Source organism: Sapajus apella, unplaced genomic scaffold (assembly GCF_009761245.1).
Source record: "Sapajus apella isolate SASKATOON/1434 unplaced genomic scaffold, GSC_monkey_1.0 scaffold6, whole genome shotgun sequence".
Taxonomy (NCBI): Eukaryota; Metazoa; Chordata; class Mammalia; order Primates; family Cebidae; genus Sapajus; species Sapajus apella.
Genome location: NW_022436946.1, coordinates 13,588,516 through 13,606,366, shown reverse-complemented (window position 1 = coordinate 13,606,366; position 17,851 = coordinate 13,588,516). Strand labels below are relative to the sequence as shown.

At 36.5% G+C, this 17,851-nt stretch overlaps 1 protein-coding gene and 1 pseudogene across 18 annotated transcripts in view; both read right to left on the bottom strand.

The window, feature by feature from the left end:
• The window catches only part of MAP7 (microtubule associated protein 7), a 199,708-nt gene that overhangs the window by 121,605 nt on the left and 60,252 nt on the right, over positions 1-17,851 (bottom strand). The gene's annotated exons all lie outside the window — the stretch shown is intronic.
• Positions 15,353-16,324, bottom strand: LOC116549245 (annotated as a pseudogene).

The window sequence follows — 17,851 nt, the reverse complement described above, 5'->3', positions numbered from 1 at the left end:
CCATAAAAAACACATTTTTAAAATAATGGAAATCAGAAATTGGTAAAAATAGGTGGAGCTTTGGGGGGTGTACTGTTTGTTTTTAACATTTACAATGTAATCTGGCACTTGGGTTTTACTTTCCATCTCAACAGTTATCTTATTCTCTTTTCTTTCTCCTTTAGAGAGTCTCTAGAGGATACATTCTTTAAGATGCTGGAAAAGGAAGTTGCTGGGGTGTATTTTTTAGCCCCAGTTTTATAGTACCTTGGACAGTGACAAAAGCCACCCATGCTGTTTATTTAGGAGATACTCGCTCGATTCAGTTACAGATACACCCTGCATGTGATTGTTTCTCAAAATCTGAATTTACATTACCCTGGAATCTTGCACGCAGTCCTCAATTGCAGAGACACCTAAACTTCACAAAAGCAGACAAAACTATAACAAGAGATGCTTTTATTTTCTATATTAATACTTTTCTACTCTGCCTGTAATCAAGCCTTCCCACTCTTCTTCCTATACTTACTACAGGCATATCACCAGCTACGACGGGCTTTCCTGTGGCACTTGTGAGACTCATACTGGTTTAAGGATAATTACAATGAAGTCACTTTTAAATGTTTATGACTGAAGCAAAAGTTCTTATGGAATATTTCAGCAAAATCAGGTTGCCCAGTCTGGATTACTGGGGCTGAAACCCAGTTTTGGTCAAATGCTAGATTCTTTCTAGCAAGGGTCAGTTGCTACCAAGAGTCAATTGCTTCTTTCAATGGAAAGAATTTCTGCCAAAATACTATTTCTCAAGCATTTTTTTTTACAACTTCTAGAAGATTTAATTGTCCCCTTTCACAAAGGAAACTTATAGTCAAATATTATCTGAACTCTCTACCTTTTGCTGTCAATTCCTACAAATTAATTACAATGTATTTCAGAGAGGATTTCACTGAGACAGAGGATTAATGGGAGAGCTTGACAGCTGGAGTCTGATGTTAGATTAGAAATTAAAATAAGGAACTTGACCTAGTTTCAATAGGGACATTTGTTAATTTCCTTAAACCAAATCAATGTAATCTTTCAGTTATTTGCCTTCAGAATATGGGGCTAAAATACCTATGTTATGATAGGGAACAAAAACATATTATCCATATGTATAAGAAACTCTTGTACAAAATATCTTTGACTTTAAAAAACACATATAATTTGATGTTTCCTTTTTGGTATATGCCAGGCTATGAACACTCATTCATTGCTCCCAACCACTGGCCCTAGACATTACACTCTCTTCAGTGAGTAGCAGCCAGCAATGTCACAATGAAGTTGGGGAATAGAGGGAAGGAAAATGGCAAGTATAACATACCCCAAAGAAGAAATTCTTCTCTCATAACCTATTTGCATGCAGCCTACTTGACATATTGGGCAAACAGCCTAGGCTCAAACTAGTGTTACCACTTTGCTTCTGGCTTTAGCCTACCAACTCATTCCTGTAACTTGTCAGATTCGTCTCCCTAAAAAAACAGCTCAAGTAGCTCATCATTCCCCTCCTCAGATCATACCTTCCAAGTGTCCACTAAATCAAGGTCACTGCAATGTCTTTCCATCTACTTTTCAAGAATTATTCCCCATTCCAGATAGCCCATGGTTTTTACAGAATGGATGCACTTGCTATTCCTTTAACATGACTCATGATTTCATTTTTATAATTACTTTCCATGTCAATAAAAGCTCTTCATAGATGTATCAAATATGCTAGCTATGTTCACCTTCTGCACATAAAAGTTATTTCAATTTTTACTATGACTTTATACATAAAGTTTTAACTGCAGATTAGATTGCAAGGGGAATTAGTAGGTCAAAAGTAGGAATAGCTTTAGGGCTTTAATACCTAGCACCCAAAATAATTTCCTGACAGGTTTTACCAAGTTACTCTCTTACCAACATTGTAGGTGAGTTCCTATCTAAATGTACTGCATAGTCTCATTAAAAGCAAACACAAATCTTGGTACAGCATTTATAAAAGGTTGTAAACATAAATGATATAATTGAACATACAGTAGAATTAGCATTTTTAGAGAATATATTACCATTTTAATATAAATTTTGCCAGTAGTATGGTAGATTCTCTAACAAAGGCATTTCTACTGAAAATAGTTACACAGAATATGCCCTCAATTACAGCTCTTACTATTAACTACTGAGAGCAGATCAGTCTTCTTGATGTGTTGATCTTTAAACTTTCTTTTAAATATAATAAACATACTGCTAATACAACATCATGTTCCACCTCCTGTGATTTAAATAATCTGCTACAAAGCTGACAAATATGACCGAGTTTTAGTATCAAAATTATAATTAGTTATGAAAGGTATATGAGAAAGTTGGCTTAGTTAATTTTTGTATTTTTTAGGATGCAGCAATCCTTTATTTTTATATACTTTGACAAAGAAGTTTTCAATACACAATCTTCCCAGTGGAGAAGAGAGAACATGAAAATTAGCCTCTAGCCATCATGAGGAGCTCTGCTCGGGGTCTAGGATCCTCTTTGCCCAAGTGGCAGTGAAGGGGTGTACTTCCCTTCCTTTATGAGCGCAGCCTGCTGCTTCTTGATGGTACGTATGTTTCATCATTTTCTGCTGAAACATACCTTCTATAAAAGCATCAAATTGTATCTTGCACTCCTTCTCTGCCTAAATACGACCAACTCCACATGACATTCTTTTCTGAAAGCATGGCGTTAAGTAGAAAGCTTGTGGAACAATTCAGCATGGATTGTCATCCAGTGATCTTTGTGGTCCAATCTTTTCTGTACATCAAAGAAATGTAAGGCATCCCGCAGAGGGCCCTTGTCTCCTCCCTAGCCTGGTTTAGTTAATTTACTTGAGTGTGAACTATCCAAAGGGATCCTGCTTTGCTTCTGACACTAGGACCCATGTAACATGGGGCATGTCATTTATTCTCAAGAGCCGTGCTGTCCAGTAGGGTAGCCACATGTGCCTACTTAAATTTAAATTAATCAAATTAAAAATTCAGTTTCTTAGTTGCAGTAGCCACAGTTTAGATAATTTCTAAAGTACCTTCTAAAACTAAATTCTAATGATTTTTGTGGCTTTGAAGTTCTTTTTAAGGTGCTTTGACTCTCTGAAAACTTTGCAAAAATATTATATCTACAAATATTTTAACTCATTAAATAATAGAATTTCAGAAATGAAAGCTTCTTTTAGATCACCTTCATTTATTTCCTAATTTTTAACACAGAAAAAGCTGAAGTAGAGGATATAAGAGATTTGTTCAAGTTCGTATGATTAGTGAATGGATGAGCAGAACCAGAACATACAATTCATAATCTATGACACCTGTTCCAGGATTGCCACTGTATAAAAGAGAAAAGGAATCAGTTACATTAAAAGCAAAGACCAGTGAGTATCTGCATACATTTTAGGTGTGTATGTGTATGTATATGTGTGTGTATATATATACAAATCTGAGACAATTTGACCATCAAAATATGTAATTAGCAAAAAGAATTATAGCCCATAGAATAAATATTCATGAGTCTACACTGATACAAACAAGAGAGAAGTAAGACCTCTTCCTTATGGTAGAAAGCCAACTAACAAATGTAGAAGGAATGATGAATTTTAAAAAATCAGTATTTGGCAACCAATATAATACTAATTGATCCAGGCAAGAATCATTGAAGCTAAAATTAATGGATGAATATGTAAGAAAGAACAGAACATTTACATGGCCTCAAAATAACTCCTCACAAGATACTTATTAATTGAAAACAAAAAATTAGTAACCTTATAGTGGAGAAACCTAGCAGACACCACCTCAAACAGGTGATGGAGGTTAAAACTGGAACAAATCAACATGTGCCTCTTGATATGATACATGGAGAACAAAAAATCACTTCTGCGGCATTCGAGCCAAATATATATTTTCTCAGTCTAATTATAAGGAAATATCAGGAAAATCCAAACTGAGAGACATCCTACAAAATAACTGCCCTTGAATGCTTCAAAAATGTAATATTATGAACTACAAAGATTCAAAGGAAGTGGTAAAGATTAAAGAGACATGATAGCACAATACGTAATTTTGATTTTCATTTGTTAGAAAAGACATTATTGGGACAAATGATGAAATATTTATAAGGTCTATAGATTAGACAATGGAAACCCCCAAAAGAGGAGTAGCTAAACTTAAATCAGATAAAACAGATTTCAAGGCAAAAATCATAAGAAGAGCCAAAGAAGGCCATTATTTAATGACCAAAGAGTCAATTCATTAAGAGGATATAAAAACTGCAAATATATAGTCACCCAACACTGGAGCACTCAGAAACAGAAAGCAAATGCTAGAGCTAAAGAGAAAGACTGACACCATTACAATAATAGCTGGAAACTTCAACACCACACTTTCAGCATTGGACAGATCATTTAGACAGAAAACCAACAAGCATTACACTCAATCTGCACTATAGATCAGATTGATCTAATAAGTATTCATAGGACACTTCATCCAACAGCTGTGGAATACACATTCTACTCCTCAGCACATTGATCATTCTCAAGGCTAGAACATATGTTAGGCAACAAAACAAGCATTTTAAAATTCAAAAATAATTAAATAATGTTAAGGACATTCTCTGATCTAACTAGAGTAAAACTAGGAATCAATAACAAGAACACTTTTGGAAATTACACAAATGCATGGAAATTAAACAATATGCTCTCGAAGACAAGTGGATCAATGAAGAAATTAAAAAGGAAATTAACAAATTTCTTGTAACAAATGAAAATGCAAACATATTATGCCAAAACTTATGGGGCACAGTGAAAACAGTACTAAAAGGAAAGTTTATAGCACTAAGTGCTTACATAAAAAAAGCAGAAAAACTTCAAATAAGTAGCCTAATGACATTGTACAGAATGAGAATAGCAAGAGCAAACCAAACACAAGATTAGTAGAAGAAAAGAAATTAGGGTATAAATAAATAAAATTGGCCAGGCGTGGTGGCTCAGGCCTGTAATCCCACCATTTTGGGAGGCCCCGGTGGGAAGATGGCTTGAGGCCAGGAGTTCAAGACCAGCCTGGGTAAAACAGCAAGACCCTGTCTATACCAAAAAACAAAAACAAGCAGACAAATAACAAAACCAAACAAAAACAGAAACATAACTTCTTTTTTTTTTTTTTTTTTTTGAGACGGAGTTTTGTTCTTGTTAGCCAGGCTGGAGTGCAATGGCCTGATCTCGGCTCACCGCAACCTCCACCTCCTGGGTTCAGGCAATTCTCCTGCCTCAGCCTCCCGAGTAGCTGGGATTACAGGCGCGCGCCACCATGCCCAGCTAATTTTTTGTATTTTTAGTAGAGACGGGGTTTCACCATGTTGACCAGGATGGTCTCGATCTCTTGACCTCGTGATCCACCCACCTCGGCCTCCCAAAGTGCTGGGATTACAGGCTTGAGCCACCGCGCCTGGCCACATAACTTCTTTAAAAAGAACAAAAGACTAACAAAATGAAGCACTGGTTTTTAGAAAAGATAAAATAAAGCAAACATTAGCCAGAATAAGAAAAAAGAGACATGATCCAAATAAAATCAGAAATGAAAAAGGAGGCATCACAATCAATATTGCAGAAATTCAGAGGATTATTAGAGGCTACTATGAGCAACTATATACCAATAATATACCTAGAAGAAATGGATAAATTCCTAGACACACAAACCTACCAAGCTTGAACCATGAAGAAATCCAAAACCTGAACAGGCCAATAACAAATAATGAGATCAAAGAAATAAGAAAAAGTTTCCCAGCAAAGAAAATCCAAGGACCCCATGGCTTCACTGCTGAATTTAACTAAATATTTAAAGAAGAATTAATGCTAATCCTACTCAAATTATTCCAAAAAAAATAGAGGAGGAGGGAGTACTTCTAAAGTCATTCTAAGGGGCATGACACCAAAATCAGACAACGATACATCAAAAAATTTGAAAGAAGAAAGAAGGAAAGGAAGAAAGGGAAGGAAAAGAAAAAGAAAGAAAGAAAACAAATGACAGGCCAAGATTCCTGATGAGCACTGATACAAAAATCCACAACAAAATACTAGCAAACCAAATTCAACACCACATTAAAAAGATATTCATTATGACCCAGTGGGATTTATCCAAGGAATGCAAGGATGGTTCAATATATGCAAAATCAATGTGATACATCATATCAACAGAATAAAAAAACACATAATTATTTCAACTGATGCTGTAAAAGCATTTGGTAAAGGTCAACATCCCTTCATGATAAAAACCCTCAAAAACTGGGAATAGAAGAAACATACCTCAACATAATAAAAGTCATATATGATAGGTCCACAGCTAGTATCACATTGAATGAGGAAACACTGAAAGCCTTTCCGCTAAGATCTGGAACAAGACAAGAATGTCCACTTTCACCACTGCCATTCAACATAGTACTAGAAATCCTAGCTAGAATAATCAGACAAGGAAATAAAGTTCATCCAAATTGGAAAGAAAGAAGTCAAATTATTTTTGTTTGCAAATGATATGACCTTATATTTGGAGAAACCTAAAGACTTCACCAAAATACTATCATAACTAATAAACAAATTCAGTAAAGTTGCAGGATACAAATCAACATACAAAAATCAGTAGTATTTTTATAGGCCAACAGCAAACAGTCAAAATCAAGAAAGTAATCCCATTTACAATAGCTATAAATAAAATGCCCAGAAATAAACTTAACCAAAGGAGTGAAAGATATCTTCAATGAAAACTGTAAAACACTGATGCAAGAAATTGTAAAACACACAAAAAAGGAAAGAATGGAAAGATATTCATAGATGGGAAAAATAAATATTGTTAAAATGTCCATAGTACCCAGATTCAATGTAATCCCTATCAAAATACCAATGACATTGTTCACAGAAATAGAAAAACAATTCTAAAATTTATTTGGAACTACAAAAGACCCCAATAATCAAAAAGAACAAAATTGGAAGAATTGCATTACCTGATTTCAAATTATACTGCAGAGCCATAGTAACCAAAATAACGTGGTACTGACATAAAAACAGAAGCACAGATCAACGGAACAGAAGAGAACCCAATAATAAATCCATACATCTATATTAAATACATTTTTGACCAGACTATGCCAAGACTATACATTGGCAAAAGGATAGTTTCTTCAATAAATCGTGCTGGGAAAATTGAATATCCACATGCAGAAAATAAAGCTAGACCTCCATCTCTTGCCATATACAAAAGTCAATCAAAATGAGTTAAATACTTACATCTAATACTTTAAACTATGAAATTACTAAAAGAAAACATTGGGGAAACTCTCCAAAACATTAGTCTGGGCAAAGATTTCTTGAGTAATATGACCCCACAGGCACAGGCAACCAAAGCAAAAATGGACAAATGGGGTAACTTCATGTTAAAAAGGTTTTCACAGCAAAGGAAATAATCAACAAAGTGAAGAGACAACCCACAGAGTGGAAGAAAATATTTGCAAACTACCCATTTGACAAGGGATTAATAATGAATATATAAGGAGCATAAACAACTCTATAGGGAAATATCTAATGATCTGCTTTTGAAATGGGCAAAAGGTCTAAATAAACAGTTCTCAAAAGAAGACATACAAATGTCAAACAAGTACATAAAAGGGTGTTCACCGTCTTGATTATCAGAGAAATGCAAATCAAAACTACAATGAGATATCATCTCACCCCAGCTAAAATGGCTTTTATTCAAAAGTCAGGCAATAAGAAATGCTGGTGAGGATATGGATAAAAGGAAACCCTTATACAATGCTAGTGGTAATCCGAGATTACCACTGCTAGGTTTATGCCCAAAATTAGGAAATCACATGTATCAAAGAGATATGCACTCCTATATTTATTACAGCACTACTTACAGCAGCCAAGATTTGGAAGCAACCTAAGTATCCATCAACAGACAAATGAATAAAGAAAATGTAGTGCATATGCACAATGGAGAACAATTCAGCCATAAAAAAGAATGAGATCTTGCTATTTGCAACAACATGGATGGAAATGGAAGACATTAAGTGAAATAAGCCAGGGACAAAAGGCAGATTTTGTGTGTTCTCACCCATTTGTAGAAGCTAAACATTAAAACAACTGAACTCATAGAGATAAATGGCAGAATGATGGTTACCAGCGGCTGGGAAGAGTAGTGTGAGTGGTGACAGGGGTGGAAAGAGTGGGGATGGTTAATGGGTACAGAAAAAGAATAAGATCTAGCATTTGATAGCACAACAGGTTGACTACAGTCAACAATTTGTTGTACACTTAAAAATAACTAAAAGAGCCTGTAATCCCAGCACTTTGGGAGGCCAAGGCGGGTGGATCATGAGGTCAAGAGATCGAGACCATCCTGGCCAACATGGTAAAATCCCATCTCTACTAAAAATACAAAATTAGCCAGGTGTGGTGGCACGCGCCTGTGGTCCCAGCTAGTCAGGAGGCTGAGGTGGAAGAATCGCTTGAACCCGGGAGGAGGAGGTTGCAATAAGCTGAGATTGCGCCACTGCACTCCAGCCTGGTGACAGAGTAAGACTCCATCTCAAAACAAACAAAAAAACTAAAAGAGTATAACTGGATTGTTTGTAACACAAAGAAAGAATAAATGCTTGAGGTGAATGCCCCATTTACCCTGATGTGATTGTTATGCATTATATGTCTATATCAAAATATTTCACATACCCCATAAATATATATAGCTACTAGGCACCCACATTAAAAAAATAATAAATAAATAAATAAATAAATTTATATTTATTTATAATTTATATTTATTTATATATTTATATATATTTACATATATATATTATATAATATATATAATATATATTATATGAATATTATATATATATTATATAATATATACAATATATATTATAATATATATTATATAATATATATATAAAATATATATATATATATGTAGAGAGAGCGAGTGTGTGAATCTTGCTTTGTCACCCAGGCTGGAGTACAGTGGTGCGATCTTGGCTCACTGCAACCACTGCAACCTCCATTTCCTGGATTCAAGTGTTTCTCCTGCCTCGGCCTCCTGCGCAGCTGCGACTACAGGTGCGTGTCACCTCACCTGGCTAATTTTTTTGTATTTTTAATAGAGTCAGGGTTTCACCGTGTTAGCCAGGATGGTCTCAATCTCCTTGTGATCGCCCTTGTATCCGCCCGCCTTGGCCTCCCAAAGTGCTGGGATTACAGGTATGAGCCACTGCGCCTGCCCAAAAATATTTTTAAATTATTAACATTTGAAAAATCCAAGTGAAGGGTACATGGGAATTCTTTGTACTATTCTTGCAACTCTTCAGCTTTTCTGTAGGTCTGACATTATGTGTGTGAAAAAATTTAAAAAGATTAATATTAGAGAAATGTAAATTAAAACCACAATAAGATACTACCTCACACCCGTCAGAATGGCTATTAAAAAATTAAAAAATGGCCGGGCGCGGTGGCTCAAGCCTGTAATCCCAGCACTTTGGGAGGCCGAGGCGGGTGGATCACGAGGTCAAGAGATCGAGACCATCCTGGTCAACATGGTGAAACCCCGTCTCTACTAAAAATACAAAAAAATTAGCTGGGCATGGTGGTGCGTGCCTATAATCCCAGCTACTCAGGAGGCTGAGGCAGGAGAATTGCCTGAACCCAGGAGGCGGAGGTTGCGGTGAGCCGAGATCGTGCCATTGCACTCCAGCCTGGGTAACAAGAGCGAAACTCCGTCTCAAAAAAAAAAAAAAATTAAAAAATAACATAATGCTGGTGAGGTTGTGGAAAAAAGGCAATGTTTATACACTGCTGGTGGGGATGTAAATTAGTCAGTGGAAAGCAGTTTGGCGATTTCTCAAAGAACTTGAAACAGGAGCACCATTTGACCCAGCAATCCCATTACTGGGTATATACTCAAAGAGATATAAATTGTTCTACCATAAAGACACATGCGGGCCGGGCGCGGTGGCTCACGCCTGTAATCCCAGCACTTTGGGAGGCCGAGGCAGGTGGATCACGAGGTCAAGAGATTGAGACCATCCTGGTCAACATGGTGAAACCCCATCTCTACTAAAAATACAAAAAATTAGCTGGGCATGGTGGCACGTGCCTGTAATCCCAGCTACTCAGGAGGCTGAGGCAGGAGAATTGCCTGAACCCAGGAGGCGGAGGTTGCGGTGAGCCGAGATCAGGCCATTGCACTCCAGCCTGGGCAACAAGAGCGAAACTCCGTCTCAAAAAAAAAAAAAAAAAAAAAAAAAGACACATGCATATGTTCATCACAGCACTATTCATAATAGCAAAGACATAGAATCAACCTAGATTCCCATCAAGAGTAGATGAGATAAAGAAAATGTGGAACATATATACCATGGAATACCATGCAGCCATAAAAAACAACAACATCATGTCCTCTGCAGTAACAGGGATGGAGATGGAGGCAGTCATCCTAAGTGAACTAATGCAGGAACAGAAAACCAAATAATGCATGTTCTTATTTATACTGAGTACAATGGACACCAAGAAAAAAACAATAGACACCAGGGTCTTCTTGAGGGTGAAGGGCAGGAGGAGGGTGAGACTAAAAACCTACCTATTGGGTACCATGCTTATTACCTGATGTGACAAAATAATTTAAATTTCAAACCCTGGCTACACATTATTTACCTCTATAACAAACCTGCACATGTACCCCTGAAATAAAAATTTAAAAAAAATTAAATTTAAAAATATGTAACCCAAGGCCACCAAATCCCATTTATTATTGATAGCAAAAAAATGAATGCAACATTTGGCTCCTTTAGACTCACAGGAACATTAACTAAAATGGAAAAAAATTGAACATAAAACACACCAAAACAACAACAAAAAAAGTTTTTCTAAAAATATACCAACATTTTCTCCAAAGCAAAAGATACAAAAAGAAAGTAAACTTCTTACCTATTCCCTTCTCCATTTCTATTTCAACTGTCTTGCTGTAAACTTCAGCAAAAATATGAAAATGGATTCTTTTACATAATGGCCTACCTTCAGATATTTTTAACCTTTTTTCAACAGAAAAAAAAAAAATCAATTTGATGTGATCAGTTGGAAGAAACTGTCAGATGCCTAATTTAAAATGGGCCAGAAATAAATATGAAAATTGAACAAAGGGCAATTTGAAGGTGAAACTTGCTGGCTCTGTGTGGCAAAGGGTGATGGAATCTCTCTTATCTGGAACAGCAGGCACTGAGCTGGGGGAATTTCTGGGAGCAATTTCATGAGACCACGTGCCACTTGATTTGAGATTCTTATTCTTGGCTCAAGAGAAGCCCTGAAACATCCATCTCAAGTGAGTCCAGCATTTCCCTCCCAGGGCCAGGGCAGACCTCACATTGGGCAGCCTGAACCAAATTAAAATCTGGCACTATTCTTAAACACAAAAGCAAAATGAAATATTTCTCATACTTTTTCCCCTAAAGTAAAATAAAAGCTAACTAAACATCCTCAGAATAAAGAGTAAAGTATAATAACTGTGAATTATGGAATAAAGGCTACTTTAATTGGACCCTGGCACAACTTACCATCATTATTGTTGTAAGAGCCATTTGCAACTGAAGAAAAGAGTCTCATTTCTCTCTGCCCATGGTCATTCTGGTATGATGTAGATGTATTTATTTAATGCTTTCTTTGCCACCTAAATTATTAAACTCTTCGACATTAAGTAGAATTCCTCAGCTTTCTTCAACAGTGTCTTGCACAACAGAATTTGGGGTTGGGAAGTCATTTTCTTAATCAATTGGGGGTTGTTTTCTGTATATGTGTACTTGAATATAGATATTTGTTAAATCATTCTTAAACTATTAATCATAATATTGATATATTTTTTTCTTTTTAGACAAGGTCCTTACTCTGCCACTCAGGCTGAAGTGCAGTGGTGATATCATAGCTCACTGTAACCTCAAACTCCTGGGTTCAAGTGATCCTCCTGCCTCAGCGTCCCAGTTAGGATTACAGGAGAGTATCACCTGGCCAGGTTTTAATTTTTTTTGTAGAGCGAGGGTCTCACTATGTTTCCCAACCTGGTCTTAAACTCTTGGCCTCAAGTGATCTTCAGCCTCAGCCTCCTAAAGTGCTGGGATTAAGGGCATGAGCCACTATGCCCAGACCCATGTTCAACAATTCTTAAACTGTGAATCATAATGTTAATTTTTTTTTTTTTTGCTAAATGTGCAGAACTTTTATTTTTATTTTTTATTTCTTTTTTAATTTATTTATTTAACTTAAGGTGCATACTATATCTGGCATTTCTCCCCATGTTATCCCTCCCCCCCCCCACATCCCACTGTCTCTCCCCTACCTGCCCAACTGCCCCCAGTATGTGATGCGCCTCTCCCTAAGCCCACGTGTCCTCATTGTTCAACACCCACCTATGAGTGAGAACATGCGGTGTTTGGCTTTCTGTTCTTTTGTCATTTTGCTGAGAATGATGGTTTCCAGATTCATCCAAGTCTGCACAAAGGACACTATTCTTAATCACTTATTCCAAGGCTGCTACTATAGCTCAGGATTTACCAAGAGTATGCTCTGAGTGGTACTTTCTTCTGAAATGGAAGGCTCTGATATTAAATGTATTTGAAAAATTGTATGAATTGTGTCTCTTTTAGAGAATTATAACACATATACTAAATGTCTTGAGGAATCTTACAGTAAAGCAAGCAATTCAATAAGGACTCTAAACTTACTTGACTGAGGACTTCTCTTTTCCTCAATATTTATTAATCTGAGGGTAGTTCTGAGATACATTTTACAAATGTCATTACATTGTGTTTCTTAGTTTTATTAATGCAGGATTTTCTTTAAAAGATATAGTTACATAATACTGTTTCAACATGACGTTTCCCATAAAATGAATATCATGTGGCAGTAAATTCTCTTTGCAAATCAAAAGTACCAGGATAAGCACATTAATTGGAAATTTAGGGGAAATCAAATTTAGAGGGTCACCCGAGTGCCTTAGCAGACAGTAACTAAGTTTAATGATCAATTCCACTTCAGTTTTTTCCAATACTTTAAATATAACCCATAATGCATTTTCACAGATGGCAAAAATAGATATTAAACTCCATTAGTAGGCTCCACAAGTCTGATGCGGATAAACATTTTTTTTCTCTTCCTAGAACCTTGTGAAACATCAAGTACATCTCATGGACCAATTAGAGTGATAAACCATCACTGCTGCATCCACACAAACTGTTGTAAGAACAAGTACAACTGATTGCGAATGAAAATTCTCTAAATCCTAGATATAGGAAGAACTAGAGCAGCTATCTGCTCAGTCTACTAACGTCAATGCAAAAACCTAGGAGGTATATATTTGAATAAAAGCGGGCTGGGGAGGGGAAAGACAGGCGAAAAAATTATGCTTAAATCCTTAATGAAGAACTACATTACGCCCGGCAAAATCATGAACACCAGAATGAAGTCTCCTTCCTTGGCAAAAGCAAGAACAGGACAGAAGGCTACCACATATAAGATTAAGGCTCTTTGCAAATGGGAGAGTTGCAGGTGTGATAGCTAGAAGTATCTTTCATAAACCTTTAAGTCTCTAAATAATGTGAGTGTTATCAACTCTGTTTTCAAATTAAATTCTCTGTGTATAATTTCACTAATAGCAACCATATGGAAAGCATCTGTAGCTTTCCTCAATTCTAATTTTCATAGGCAGAAGAGACACTGACAAAAATAGCCCCACAATCTGAGAGAGCCACAGCAGACTGACCTAGTTAGATTCTGCAGGCTGAGTGCATCTGAGCTGGCTTAATCCTGCCCTAGCTTTGAGGCTGTGGTTATGTCCCAGAGCTCAGACCTTAGGGTTCACTGGGTCTTGTGAATTCACAGTTTATAGGTCACTTGGGTATTTGAAATCGTTTTGGTACAGATCTGACCGAACCACCTAAAGCTATCCCAAAATCAACTCTCTGTAATAGGAAGATTTCTGAAATCATCATTCTCAAAACAATAAAAATTTAAATAAACAAAACCCATAATGATATCAAATGGCAAATGTTAAAATGGAAAATTATCTATAACACATTTGACAAGAAAAGGTAAGTACATTTTATTTATAAAAAGTTTAAGCACCCCAATAAAAAATGTCCAAAGAAATATGTAATTGACAAAAGAAAGGAAAAATGCTAACAAGTATATAAAAATGTTTAACATCAGCAGTAATCAGAGAAATGCAGACTAAAACATAAACCACCTATGGAAGTGGCAGGCTTGAAAAATCTAAAACATAAAATAAACCAACCATTTCTTTATCCATGAGATTGACAAGTGGTGGTGGGAGGTGGAAAATTACATCTGAATCCTTAATGAAGAAATCCTAAATAAGAGGAGAGCCATCTTAACCATTGCAGAAGAATGTTTTGAAAATGCTTCTGATGTAAACTGTAAAGATGGGCTGTAAAATCACAGTGTAATGACATGTCACATTTGTAAACACACATATACGTTCGTTTATACAGACCAGAATAATAAATACCAAAATGTTAACATAGTTATACAGAGATGGTACGGATTATAGATGATTTAAAAACAATTTAAATTTTTTATTTTCTAAATAAATATGGCCAGGTGCAGCGGCTCACACCTGTAATCCCAGCACTTTGGCAGGCCAAGGTGGAAGGATTGCTTGAGGCCAGTAATTTGAGAGCAACCTGGGTAACACAGTGAGACCTTGTTTCCACAAAAATAATAATAAAAAAAAAATTAGCCAGGCATGGTGGCATGTGCTTGTAGTCTCAGACACGCAAGAGGCTGAGCAGGGAGAATTGCTTGAGCCCAGGAGTTCGAGGCTGCAGTGAGCTATGATAGTGCCACTGTACTCCCACCTGGGCGACAGAGCATGACTCGATCTCCGGAAAAAATGTACTTATTACTTTTCTAATCAGAAAAATGCATGTTACATTTACAATATTTAGGCAGTGACAAGTGAGAGATGTCTAGAGGTGATTTCTGTTCACAATTTTCTGTGTTCCGGTTGTTAGTGATGGCACAAAAGATGCTTGAGGTTGGACCATTAACATGGGTATGCACTTCATATGCTAATATATAACAGAGCTGAAAGTCCTCTGTTAAGAGTCATGCTTATTCTGGGAAAAAGGTCTCTCAAAAAAATTTTAGAAAGACAGCATTATTGCAAAAGGGCAGCTTACATTTTATTTACTTTCACAAGATGTTCATATTTAGCTAATCATAACATTTCGATAATGATTTCATTTTCAAAATCACTTTTTAAAGTTTTAAATAGTTTCTAGATAGTATTCTTTTTTTATTATTATTACTCAAAGTTTCATTTTTTATTTAGCTTTCTGACTCTGTGCTTGCGCCTTCAACACTTTCACAATGATCTTCTGCTCCTCGATAAAGCAAGCACGCTTGATCCTGTCACGAACACATTTAGCACACATGGAACCAACACAGGCCCTGCTGACATGTTTCTTTGTTTTGGACAATCTCATAAGAAATTTAGGTCTTACAGCACGAACCCCTCGAAGCCTGCCTGGGCAAACGCCACATGCTGATTTTGGTGCTTCCCCGATCTTCTTGGTATAAAGGTAAACAATTCTATTACCAGGGGTCCGGGACAGCCTAGTGTTGTTGGAGGCGGTATTGTAGGAAAGCCTACGCCGGTATGTCAAATGCTGGGCCATTCCGAGTGCCTGCACACAACGTCCCCGGAAGAGGAAGAAGCCTAGATAATATTCTTATACAAGCTTTTCCAGTTTTGGGAAAAACCATATGCTAAGTATTAGCTTCTCTCACATTTTTATTCACTTAAAGCTTTGTGATAGTAGTGACACTATCTTGGCATTCTTTTCACAAAGCCTTTTTTGGGTATCAATTGTAGCAGAAGATGACAATATGTTTTCCACATTTATTTTATGAAGAGAATACGCTCCAAGAAAAAACTTATCGCACAAAATTCTACTTTTGTTTATAAAATATAAAATAATAGTGTCTCCTCTAGTAAAGCAACAAAATATTGATTCTCGCTATCTGCCATGCTAGGTACTTCTTAATAAAGTTCTTAGATGCAATGGGAAATAACTAATAGCACATTACAGGAAACACATGCAAGTCATAGTTAGGAATCTTAAAATTTTAGGCATAATCTGTCAATCCCCAAACAGACTATGCTTACCTTCACCATCCCTCTTTTTTGCAATGTCTTTTGTTTTGTTTTGTTTTTTACCAATTTCTGATTTCTATTATTTTAAAAATTTGTTTTTTTAGGAATGTTGGTTTCACTATGTTGCCTAGGCTGGCCTCAAACTGCTGAGCTCAAGCAATCTTCCCAAGTAGCTGAGACTATGGAGGTACCCCATCACATCCAGCTACGATTTCCGCTTTTAATAGGCACAGAAAGAGTCCAATAGGTGCTAATCTCCTTGAAAAACACTGCAAGCCATTTCAAATAAGGACATATCTGTACTTCTAAGAGTTGACCAGTTATATTTTTTTCAATGAAATTTCACAATTCACCATGCCATCTGTGGGGGAAGGAGGACCAATGCATGTTGTACTATAAGTAAGGAATTGTATAAATTCACTTATATCCTGAAAAACAACTCATGAATCCTCAACCAGAAAAAAAGGATATTTCTTTTGCTATTAACCAGCAAATACTTGATTAATATCTGTCCTTTTGTCTCCAACATTAATGATTCCTTTTTTTCTTTTCCATTCTTGCCTAGGCCTATAACTTTGCCTTACCGCTTCATACTATTTATTTGGCAACAATATACCCTAGGAAATCCTTACCTCATTACAATGCTCTGTAACATCAGGTTTCCTTTCTCTTTCTTTTTTGAGACGGAGTTTTGCTCTGTGACCTAGGCTGGAGTGTAGTGGCGTAATTTCAGCTCACTGTAACCTTTGCTTCCTGGGTTCAAGTGAGTCTTGTGCCTCAGCCTCCTGAGTAGCTGGGACTATAGGTGCATGATACCCACCCAGCTAATTTTTGTAATTTTCAGTAGAGACAGGGTTTCACCATGTTGGCCAGGCTGCTCTTGAACTTCTGACCTCAGGTGATCTGCCTGCCTCAGCCTCTTAAAGTGCTGGGAATATAGGTGAGAGTCACCACGACTGGCCTGTAACATCAGGTTTCTTATACTGCGGACCTTGATGATCCTGGAGACAAGTCCCCATGGCAGTCTCCTGCCTTCTACCATAGATGGATGTATCTATTTGCCACAAAGATTCGTAAGACACTTGTGAACTGGAGTCAGCCAAATACATACTATTCCGCTTCCAGATATATATAAGCTGGCACAAGACAGCCTGTGAGTTTATAAAAAGTAAAAATCCTTTTATGTCTACATGAAAAGTCACAAGAAAATACTCTAGTCATTAAGCCTTCAATAATCACATGCTGTAATTATTAACCCTGTGCTTATTAAGTTCCTTCAAAACAGAAGTGGCAGAAGCAACCCAAAGAGCCACGAATAGAAAAATCATTATTATTAAGATTTAGGAACATCACACTTAGAAACCATCAGAAAGATTTTCTTCAGTAGCTGGATAAAATTCTAATATAATTTAGTTATAGGAAATATAGAATTCAAGGAAAAGCTAGTTCCATTATACTTATTATATTGTTTTAATGACACAAATATGCCAAATAATGTCATTAAGGTATAGTATGACCTCAGTTAATCAAACTTAGCTGGTTATCATACTCTCATATTATTCTCACATCTCACATTATTCTTACACCTTTTGGATTCAGTATGCTCTTACGCCCTTTTCTCAATAATCCAAGC